This window comes from Abramis brama (assembly GCF_963993115.1).
Source record: "Abramis brama genome assembly, chromosome: 2".
NCBI classification, from domain to species: Eukaryota; Metazoa; Chordata; class Actinopteri; order Cypriniformes; family Leuciscidae; genus Abramis; species Abramis brama.
Window position 1 is genome coordinate 22,948,321 of NC_139964.1, and position 12,322 is coordinate 22,960,642.

The following is a 12,322-nucleotide window of genomic DNA, read 5'->3' on the forward strand; positions in this document are numbered from 1 at the left end:
CAACGCGTTTTACATATATGAAAATTAAAGGATAATTTTTTGCTTCAGTGTTTCGTGAAAAGAGACTTTTCCCGTAGCGTTTTAGTAAAAACGCAGTACGAGAGAACTCTCGTAAGAGAACTGACTGCATCCACACAGCAGTGAGCATATGACAGAGTATTGCTGCGCTACATTACTGCCGTTCTCAACAACGCACCAAAAGTGGGGATTTAGACACAGAGTGAGAGATTTAAGACTCAAACTTTCTTTGATGCAAAAACACCTTGTGCGAGTTCTTGTATTTAATGTTGATAACGAGCAAGAATGCAATTGTTCCCAAATATCCACACGATGGCAAACGTGAAATTGATTATCATACAACAGGTCAACAAACAAAACATGTATTTTACTGTCAGTACTTACTCTATTTTGCAACGAAATAATAGTTCCAACAAAGAATTGTGAGTCAATCATTCAATGATTCATTTATAAATACAGCTAGCTGCTTTGTTACTGAATGTAAGAATGACTCAATGACTCGCTCATTGAGAAGACAGTGACTAACCGGTTTTAGTTTAATATTTCAAAGTATCACTTCGTTTTTACCGTCATTGCATATTGCTCTATTGAACATTTTTCATTTAAACATTTTTTATTTCATAAAGTTATTCATAAAGGTAAAAAAAAGCACTGGGAAATAAATTTACAGGGCAAATATTGTCCCTTAATGTAAAAGGTAATACTGAAGTCAGTGGAAGAGAGGGGGTACGCAGAAGGAGGTACACCACTCGAAAAAGTTGGAACCACTGCTCTCACCATTAGTCCACAACTGCTGAAATCTTGATGACTCCACAATCTTGCTGAAATTGCTGCTTAATAAAATAGTTATTTTATTAAGTTTTGCAGTTTATTATATTATTGTCTTCATGCTGATTTCTGTCATTGCAGGTATAAATATAACGCTGCCGGAAGGATGCAACGTAAGTTGAGTTTCTGAAATTGAAGTTGTAGAGACTCACAGCTCCTATCAATAATAGTCCAAACTGAAGCAGTGCAATAACGTGCATTTTAGATATGTGTGTAATTTGAAATATGAATGTGCTTTTCTAATAATTGTTGATGGTTTACGGGGGCATTCGGTCAATAAGCTGTGAATACTCTGCTTACAAAATCCAATTGAAAGAATGAGTTTGTGGACTCACTAATTAATTAACACTATAAATTACTACAAATTCCCTTGTTATTTGAGGAGTAACAGAAAGCTTACATAATAAAATGTTGAAAATACGTAACTGTCCATCATTAATTTATTTTCCAAACCACTGTAATTTACGGAGGGTTTTGGGTAAGTGGGTCCACAATAGCTTTGAAGCCTATACTCTCTGTCATCATCATTGTTCTGCATTCTCATTGGTTTGCTGGAAATATGGGGAGAATATTTAATGCGCAGAGAAAGCTGTCCACGAAGCTGTCCATTTCAACCACACATTCTCATTACTTCTTTTACAAACTTAAACTTTTATTACAGTACTTCTGTGACAAAAGTTTGTTAGTTTGGATACAAACACTGTCCATCCTCACCATACTCGGTTAAAGTCATCGCTCACACATCATCAAATTCTCATTGATTTCAGATTCTGACTGAATGCCTACAAAATCTTCTTGAGCAGATCGATAACATTGCAGCTCAAGTGCTTCCTTTGACTGTAAGTGTTCAAGAGATTTTTTTTATATATATATAAAATAATCAAATCAAATGTAATTGTCAGTTACATGATTGTCATCGCAGGTCTGATTAATTGGGTTTCTTAATATTTACATGTACAGTAATTGTATTTTTCTGATCAATAAATTAGGATGTGATCAATATTTTGAATATGGTCTTCAACGCTTCAGGAAAGTTTTTAGAGTCTTCATCATCACTCAGCTCAGCTGAACTAGCCTACTATGGGAACCGTGTGTTAAATGCCAGTGAGAAACTCATCTCTACATTGGTGAAACCGACAGACACAAATGACAGTGTCAGCTTTACTCTTGCTGCTGTTGGTGAGTGGAGAAACTGTTATTATTGATGATGAAACTGAGATTATATATGATATCAGGGAGTTTATATAGTTTAGAGCAGGGGTTCTCAACTCTGGACCACGAGATCCACTTTCCTGGAGTTTAGCTCCAACCCTAATCAAACACACCTGAACAAGCTAATCAATGTCTTCATGATTACTACAACGTTACAGGCACACAGCAAAATCCCCAGTGTTAAATCAGCACTGCTCAGAGTACGTCCCAATCTAAAGAGTATTTAAAGTGTTAAAGTTAATGTCTTAATTAAGTGATTAATTAAGAGATGATTGAGCATTAGTGATGAACACCCGCTTCAGCCACAGCCTTAGGGTCTGTTTACACGACACCGTTTTCAACTAAAAACGTAAAACTTTTGGCCGTTCGTTTCCACGATAACAAATCAGTTTGGGTGCCTGTAAATGTAAAGTTTTGAAAACTCAAAGGAAACACTTCTGATTTTTAAGCATATCGTTGTCGTGTAAACGTACCCTAAGATGAATCAACTGAAGATAAAAGAAGACGTTCTGACAAAATCTCAGCAGAGGAGGGTTAAACAACTCAAACAGCATTACCAGATTGACTTAATTTAACTCTAGGGATTTTGCTGTGTACAAAGTAAACTGATTAGTTCAAACTAGTAATTAGATGAAATAGTTATTTTATTTTAGTCTTTTTATTGTTTTGTTTTTTGCACATTTGTGCAAATTGAATCAACTTTAATAAAAACAAAAAACAAAACATAACTGCTTATTTTCTAAATCAGAGGTTGAAGTCTTCATGGTTGGACCCAATGTCACCTTAGATAAAATCCCTCGACTTGACACGACAAATTCTTCTGTGGACATCGATCTCATTGGGATCGCCAAGAACAACAATGAAACAAGTATGTGAGATGTGTTTTAATACAACATTTTTAATAAAACATTTTTAGAAGATATATCACTAAACCACATTTAAATAAAGGTTTTTATTGTGTTGAATACAAGTTTCTTCTGTTTCTGTCACACAGGATCAGCTGCTGTGGCTTTCATGAGTTATAACACAATGGAGAATCTACTGAAGCCAGACTTCTTCAACACATCAAATGACACGATTAAAACCATGATGTCCACTGTGATCTCAGCTACTCTTCCCAAAACCACCAACACTAAACTCACCAAACCAGTCAACTTCACCCTCAAACACATCAGAGTGAGAGACTGAAATGTGTTTTTGTCCAACCTGAGAACTGATGAACATCTGAAAACATCTAATATTCAGTGTTATATTTTCTGCATGTTCTTTCTTCTTTCTGCAGGAGTTTGACCCCAACGGTTCTCTGTCCTGTGTGTACTGGAATATCAGCGAGTGGATTGTAGATGGCTGTTCTGTTTTAAAGACCAACAGCAGCTACACTGTGTGTTCCTGTGTTCATCTGTCCACATTCGCTCTCATCATGCAAATCAGCCGCCCATCAGAGGTACGAGAACATTTATAGTGAGCATTGAAGAACAGCACAGATTTGGCACTCATGTACTCTGACATGTTTTCTCAGAGCGACTCAAAGCTGGACCTGTTGAATTTGGTGTGTGTGATCGTGGGGCTGGTGTTCTTCAGTTTGGCCCTGTTGACCTTTGCCCTTTGTCAGTGGAGTCCTGGAGTGAATAATGTGGCTCGAATCAACATCTGTGTGAGTCTTCTGTTGGCTCAACTTCTGTTCCTGCTCACACAACAGTTCCTGAGCCGCATAAGCCCTCATCAGGTGAGAATGATGAAGGAGCCCTACAGCTCAGCACAGTCTCACTGAGAATCATCATAACCGTCTCTCATGATCTCCAGGTGTTGTGTGCCGTGATATCAGGTGTGCTGCACTTCCTCTTTCTCTCTGGCTTTGTGTGGATGTTCATTGAAGCTGTGCTGCTCTTCATCTGTGTGAAGAACCTATCACAGATCAGCTCCAAAAAGAGGGAGGTGCTTAGCAGTGGATTCCTGTGTGTGATTGGATATACGGTTGCTCTGGTTGCGGTGGCCGTGTCTGCTGGGGTGGATCACAAAGGCTACGGAAGTGAAGAGTGAGTTTAGTTTGAATGACTCAGAGATCAACACCTTCATCCTTCATGTTTGTTCATTGATTTTTTTTGTGTGTGTGTCTGTATCTTCCTCTAAACAGGTGCTGGATTAAAACAGATAAAGGTTTTAATTGGAGTTTTCTGGGACCTGTTTGCGTCATACTAGCAGTAAGCACATTTCTCATGACTTTGTATTAAAAGGAAAACAGTGATTAAAGATTAATTACTGTTGTTTCTCTTACTGTGCAGTTAAACATGATTCTCTTCATCTGCATCATCATCAATCTGATCCTGACCTTGAAAAATCTGAACGCTGAAGTTTCACAGATCAAACGAACCAAGTAACAAACAATATGATTTGAACACTCCATGAAATGTGTTTATTGTTTTATGCTGCATATTTCTAGACACCTTTAACCTGATTTTGATTATTCTCAGGTTAGGTAAAGTGAAATGTGCACTGTTAACCCTTGATGTAAAAAAAGGCCAAATTCTGACAATATCATACCATTTTCCATTAAAACAGTAATATACCATAGAAAATAAAACTAGCCTACAGGAATATACTGTAAATTAACAGCGCTCAAAGTTGACACTCAGAGGCTGTTTTCCTAATCACACCCTATACCCTCATTCACTATTCCCTACATTAGTTCACTAATATAGTCCACTTGACAGAGTGAATGAAAAGAAGTGAGTGAATTGAGACACTGATGAACACCTGATAAGCAGAATCACTGAAGGACAGAGAAACAAGAACAGAAAAAAGAGAAACACAAAAACTACAACTGACTTCCAGCAACACTGAGTGTGAAACCAGTTTACAAACCAGTTTAACATTATTTTTTTCGTACACAAGTTATTGTTGAGAATTAAACGGACAGTATGGATTTTTTTCTCCACTAGGGGTCGCTAACCTCTTTACAATAACAAAGGCGTAGTTTGATGACGCAACATTTGCTAAGAACTACAGTATGGATCTTGTCGTCAACTTCAAGCCGACCGATCTAATAATGTTTATGGATGACTGAATACATCGATGTTTTTATCATGACTGTGATATGAAGCAGTTCGGGATTGCTAAGAGACAGCTATCAGCTCCACACGCGACGCGAGTCCCGCGTATATAAAAGGAATATGGACATTTCATTCTACCGAACTGCAAGTGCAGAATTACTACTCACAGGTCAGTTTATTAGACAAATTAAACTTGTGAGGTAACGCAGCACTGTTTCACTTGGTCTAACATTACACTAGCACACTAAACTGCATTTAAATGTGTTGAAATGTATGTGTTTGTTTGTATGAGACTAGCAGTAAACTAGATCAACATTAGAATAACATACAGATCATATTCTAACATTTTATCATTGTTGAACTATATAACATTGATTAGTTTTATGTAAATGTGCTCACCTGTTTAATAAAGTACATGTACGAGCGGTCGAAGTCTCGGACGTGGAGCTCTCGTTTATATACTGTCTATGGGAGCTCTCGGCATCTCGAAAACACCGCGCCGATATTAATTCTCGTTTTAGTTCTCCTTTTTTTATCCAAAGTCTGCTTGCCATGGTCCATAATGTTTGAACGAAACAACAACAGCGTGCAAATAGACATTGCGAACTACATTGTCCACGTCTGTCGCCTTGGTTACTATCAGGCGGCTCTGGTTTATAGCTCTGGTTACCATGGCAGTACAAGCGGAAACCAGGGAGAACGCGGATATGACGGCATTGACTGTGACAAAACGGAAATAAAGAAACATGCCGTGTCTTCGAATTAAATTAAAATTTCTCCTGGTTTGAAAGTTGTTGGAAACAGTCGGGATAATGTAAGTACACAACTAAAAAAAAAATATATATATTGTGCCTTTAACCGATATTTAGTTGTTGATGTTTTATTTAAAATAATAAAGTTATTATCACCATGATGGAGATCAGTATTTGTTTTAGTTGGGTTCTTGAACCGTTGACTTTATTATATCAGTTTTTTCTCTGACTGCTTTAACTATGAGTTTATAAAACACATTAGGTGTTTTTGACTGTTGTGATGATTACGTAATCATCCTGGACATGTCTGATTCTCTGATCTTAACCAGTGTATAAGCTTTGGATTTATGGGTATTTCATATTAATCATATCTGTAAATCTATAATGTGAAATACAGCAATGTTCCTGTAATCAGTTATTCTGAAGAATATTGAAATAATGTAGCGATTTAAAACATTTTTATCTCCTGCTGAACTCAGACACACACAGACATCAACAATCAGCACATGACTCTTAACAATGGTGACAATAAAAAGTTTAATGTCGCAATGCATGCTGGGTTCCAGATTAGTATAAAACTCCCAGCATGCACTCCTGCATGAATAAATAAATAAAAATAAATGATTGCCACCATTGATGAGAGGCATATGCAGATTTTGATATCTCTGTGTTTCTACAAGATATTGTAGCTCTGTTTCTTTTTTAGGCTGTGTATTATGTGTTAATAAAAATTATCATCATAACTTATTACTGTAGTTTCACACTGGTGGTAATGTAACACTTTTGATACAGGATTAAATACTGAAAGAGATTTAGTGAATGAACAGGCTATACAATGATTTTTTTTATTATAATCAACATAACCACAATCATTCACAAACCATAAAAACACAGTTCAATCAGCCAGTGAAAAACTAATGTTAAAAAGTCAAGGGTCAGGAGCCCAACTAAAGCAAACACTGATCTCCATCATGGTAACTTCAAACCAAACATTTTCAATTAAACATCTTAATAACAACTTCTGTATGACAGAAATAAAGTCATACTGGTTAATAATAAGTGTAATAATGTGTAATGGCTGGAAGTCAGTTGTAGTTATAGTGTTTCTCTATTTTCTGTTCCACTTTCCTTCAGTGATTCTGCTTGTTAACAGCAGGTGTTCATCACTAATGCTCAACAATAACTTATTTCACTTATTAACTTATTATTCAACATATTCACTTAATTATCTCACTGCAACACTGTGTCAATGTACTTTTTCTCTTTGTAGTGTGGATTTTCCTGTGGGGTTGAAAGGGTTAACAGTGTAAGATAAAAAGTCACACCCACAAAATGTATTTTAACAGTAATAAACTGTAAGTTATAAAACAGGTTTATACTGGCAACACTATTTTTTTGGGTCACCATTGTGCAGAAGAGTAGAGCCTGTGCTTCAGTCCAGGAGAAGATCTACAAACATTGATGATTTGCTGCATGTTGCTTTATTTAACAGGCGGTGACTGTGTAGTTGCTGGTCCAGTGGAATCTTTTACGTGCAATCGTTTTTTAGTGGTCTCAAATTCTTTGTTCACATTATTTATGCATTATACATCTTAGTTAATACATTTAAATGACAGTTGGTCAATTTAAGGCAGTCGGTTTCTGCAAGTGGAATTAGTTAACTCGAGTTTTAATTTAGTGCATTTTTACAGTAACATACTGTAGATTACAGTAAAGAACTGTACAATTAACAGTATATACAACAGTGTTGCCAGTATTTTACTGTAAAAAAAACCTGGTAAGGTCTAACAGTGTGTCCTAAATCATAAGCATCTGAATTTTCATACTCACAATCCATAGGTCAGAAGACTTCTTCGTGGTCTGTTCAACTCACTTTATTAGAAATTGTTGCGTCAAAGAACAGAACACACAAAATTAGTACAATGGCAGCTTTTCCTTTAAAAAACTCCAGGCCTGAAGAGGGCAGAATTTTCCAAACACACGAGTGGAACTGACAGTTGAGCCAGCATTTCTGGAGGGACTGCTTTTACCTGCGCACCTGGCAGATAAGCATGGGTATAAAATGTTTGGGGTTAGCTTTTACTTCAGTCCTCAACCTACAAACAAGAAAGAACAGCTCATTGTTCAACACTAGAGACGCAACTGGTATGTAATATTTGGAATAATTTACTGTTGCATTCAGTGCTTAGCACAAATTCCATGTTTAATTCTGGTAGGAGTGGTGACTCCTTTTGTTGTGAATATTTCCTGACTGCAGATAATGTGGCAGTGATGTGTGCTAGATTAAGTTGAGATGTTTAAACATTTACTTTATTCAAAGGCATACTTTGTTGCTGTGTCATGCATTGTTTATTGTGTAAAGTAATGCATGTTTGTTTTCTGTTTTAAGGTTATCAACCTATTCCTCATTCCTTAGTCCTTAATTCTATGTCATTCAATTCATTTCAACTACTTAATTCAACTGTTTCAACATAATCAACCAATTGCATCAAAACCATCTGGAAGAAAAATAAAGCATTAAAAGGAATTGAGTTGTCCCTTTGCATCCTTCATGTGTTGAGCAAGCCGTTTTCAAGTTTGGGCAGAGCTGGACTTATTATAACACCTAGACAACTTGACAGTTGATAACCAACGTGGCAGTGAAGACAAAAGGATTAACGGCCTGAAGTCAGGAAAGCTGTCGTCGAAAAGAGGAGGATTGGCTCACATCTCAAGATGGCGAAGGAAGCTCTTGGGAAAACAGTGAAGGAGCTGAAGCAAGAAAGAACTTTGGCTAAGAGCGCTTTTACCAAGCAAGCAAACTTCCTTAGCAGAGGAGCAAAACACATGACTGAGAGCGAACTGCGAGAGGAGTTCAAGAAGCTCACGTCGGAGGCGAGGAAGGTCAGTGAGACAAATGATGAATACAGGGCTGGCCTTCTGGCAGACATTGAAGCTGAAACCGATGAGGGTGAAGAAGCTGACCTGAGCAAGCAGCAGCAGACTGAACTTGAGAAGACGTTCCAAGAATGCGAAGTACGATTGGATGAGGTCAGGGAGGTGATCCAGTCAAACCTATGGCCTAGATACGGGGAGAACGAGGTGAAGTCTGCAATTAAAGAAGCCGAGACAGCCTGTGATGGAATTGCTCAAATACCTGTTACCGCTGTAAATAGAGATGGCTACGAGCTACGGTGGGATGGTGCGAAGGCACAAGTGCAAGATACAGTCTCAAGCCTAGCAGAGTGGGAGATGTGGATTCCAGTAGCAGAAAAAGAAAGGCTGGAAGGCAGAGTAAAAGACCTGAAAGCATTCAGCAAAAGCCTTGAAGCAAGGAGGGCAGAATTTCTCACAGCGCAAAGAATGGCAGAAGAGGAGAAAGATGGAAGGAGAGTGCCGCAGACGCCCGTGCCAGCTCCACAGCCAACACTGAGAATAAAACCGACCTGTTTACCCAGGTTCAGTGGGTATAAAAGGAATTTCCATCGATGGAGAAGAGACTGGGAGAGTCTACAAAAGCAGGGGGAACCGACAGGCTCAGTCGAAGTAAAGAAGATCCAACTCCTTGACAGTGTAGATGAGAGAATGTGCAGAGACCTACGTTTGTCTAGTTATAATACTGCGGAGGACATGTTCAGGGTGCTTGAGAACAGGTATGGGAACAAGTCTACAATAGCCTTGGAGATAATTGAGGATTTGGAGAAAGTTCCTGTTTTAAGAGCAAATCAGCCTAGAAAAGTTATCGAGATGATCCAAATTATAGAGAAGGCCCTGGATGACCTCACAGAGCTTGGAAACACAGGAGCCATCAACAACCCTCTAGTGATTAAATCCATAGAAAGCAAGTTACCTGACAATTAGGGCTGTGCGATATATATCGTGAGATTGTTATGCGCATCTCGTCAGTAAAGCCGGTTCCTTGATTAGTAGTAAATCACCATCACCTGCTTTCAGATGGAGCGGCATTTAGGGCTGAGGAGATAATTAAGTGATTAATTTAGTGATGATTGAGCATTATTGAAGACACCTGATGTTAACAAGCAGAATCACTGACGGAGAAAATCACAAATTGTAAGTTACCATTAAGGTGATGGGTGTTTGCTTTAGTTGGGCTCTAGACCATTATATGTTTACTTTAATATTTACTGTTGTTCGTCTGCTGTTATTGATTTATAACAGTTAAATGAACAAAGTAAAGTGTTATCTTATAGTGTTGGTTATGTTTTGACATAATCATGCTGTGATCTCAAAAAGGAAACTTATTGAGATAGTTTGATTTAACTTGTTAGCAGCAGTTTAGTGATTCTTCAGCCTATGATTATCAGTATTTTACTTATAATTCTAAATATTTAATAAATATTGTTCTGATCAAAAGACATTCAAATAAATTCATTTAAAACACAGACATCAATAATCAGCCTGTGAATCTCAACAATGGTGACAATAATAAAGCATGTTGCAGTGGCTGCCACCAATCACAACTCAATAATGGCTCCCATCATGCATTGCGGTATGAATAAATTATGATCTGAATTGTCTTTGTAATTTACTTTTCCTAATTGAATATTCTGCTCCTCACCATTGTTGAGATGCATAGACTGAATCTTGACATCTGTGTGTGCCTAAAATAATGATTTTTTTAAAACAACTTTTAAGAAATCCTTTATATTATATCAAAAATTCTGGGCATTTATGCAGATTCACAGTTATGCTGTAACCAACAACATAAATCGAAGTCAGAAAGAAGGATTTTAATGAGTTCAGTGATCAAGTTCAAATGATGATTGTCATAATATAACCAATACCATCAGATCACTTTTTTCTTTGTTCAACTGGTGATTATAATTAAGAAACAACAGACAAACAAAATCTAAAGTTAATAATATATGGGTCAAGAGTCCAACTAAAGCAACCATTGATCGTCATAACGGTAACTTACAATTTGAGATTTTCTCCTTCAGTGATTCTGCTTGTTAACATCAGGTGTCTTCAATAACGTTCAATCATCACTAAATTAATCACTTAATTATATCATTAACTTCAACACTCTTGAGTGTGGACTCATACACTCCCAGGAGTGTTAATTTAAGACAGGAGTGTTTGCTGTGTACAAAGAGCCGTAGTTAACTGACAAGCTGAGCCATATCGCATTAAATATCGCTGGCGATACGTCCGCGATATTGATGTGATTTGGCTCAGCTTGTCAGTTAACTACGGCTCTTTGTAGTAAATGCCGCTCCATCTGAAAGCAGGTGATGGCGATTTACTACTAATCAAGGAACCGGCTTTACTGACGAGATGCGCATAACAATCTCACGATATATATCGCACAGCCCTACTGACAATATCAAGCGAGACTGGCTTGTCTACATGGTTAACCCGAGGAATAATGTCACACCGAACAATCACTTTGAGAACCTTCTTAAATTCCTGAAAACACAGGAGGAAATTCTTGAAAAATTAGAGCAGCTGTCGATGAGTGAAAAGCCAGAAAAGAAATATGCTTGTATGGAAAGAAGATATGCGTCCACACGTTCCACAAGGAAAGGCGGCTGTGTTGTCTGTGGAGATGAAAAGCATAGAGAAAAGATCTTCTTTTGCAAGCGTTTCAAAGAACTGAAGCCTGTGGAAAAGTTGGATGCTGTAGAAAAGCTGGGGGCCTGCAAGAGGTGTTTGGTCTGTCATGGAGAAGATGATGAATGTAAAGACACTTACCTGTGCAGGAACAGAGACTGTAAAAAAGACCATAATTTCTTTCTTTGCCTGAAGGGAGGTTTCAGGAGGAGTGACACAGACAGAAGACAATCCAATGTGAGAAGACATAAGCTTACAGAGGAGCAGGAGGAATTTGTATCTAAGCTCTCCCCAGAGATGGTGGAGAAATTCAAGAAAGCATTCACCAACATTACTGGGAAAACAAACTGTGTTGGAAAGAATCAGCTTGGAGTGACTGTGACTGAGTCAAGTGCAGTAGAAGAATTGCCAGTTATTCTAATGCTGCTCGAGGTAACTGCCAATGCAGGACAAAGAATTGGAACCCTGATCGACTTGGCATCGGACACAAATTACATCACCCACAAAGCTGCCAGGAGACTAAATCTTCGAAGTGAAAACATCACTTTAGTCGTTCATGGAGTCGGAGGAATGGCCATGAAGGTTAAAACCAAAAGATATCTCCTCAGAGTGAGGGTCAAAACGCCCATAGGCACGGAAAGAGCTCATGAGCTTATCTGCTATGGTTTGAATGAAATTGCCAACATCCACAGAGTCATCAAACCTGAGCAACTCAAGAAGTTCTTCCCAGAAGTCAATCTAGGAGATCTGAGGAGACCGGAGAGTATTGAGTACACTGTTAGACCTTACCGGTTTTTTTTACAGTAAAATACTGGCAACACTGTTGCCAGTAAAATACTGTTAATTGTACAGTTCTTTACTGTAATCTAGTTTGTTTCTGTAAAAATGCACTAAATTATAGTTAACTAA

The 12,322-nt window shown here is 37.8% G+C and overlaps 1 pseudogene across 1 annotated transcript in view; it reads left to right on the forward strand.

The window, feature by feature from the left end:
* Positions 1 to 1,856: 1,856 nt before the first annotated feature.
* The window catches only part of LOC311077972 (adhesion G protein-coupled receptor E3-like), a 67,511-nt pseudogene continuing 57,045 nt past the window's right edge, over positions 1,857 to 12,322 (forward strand). The window contains exon 1 of the transcript in view: positions 1,857 to 2,025. The product of the transcript in view is annotated as an adhesion G protein-coupled receptor E3-like (transcript). The remainder of the gene's footprint in view (positions 2,026 to 12,322) is intronic.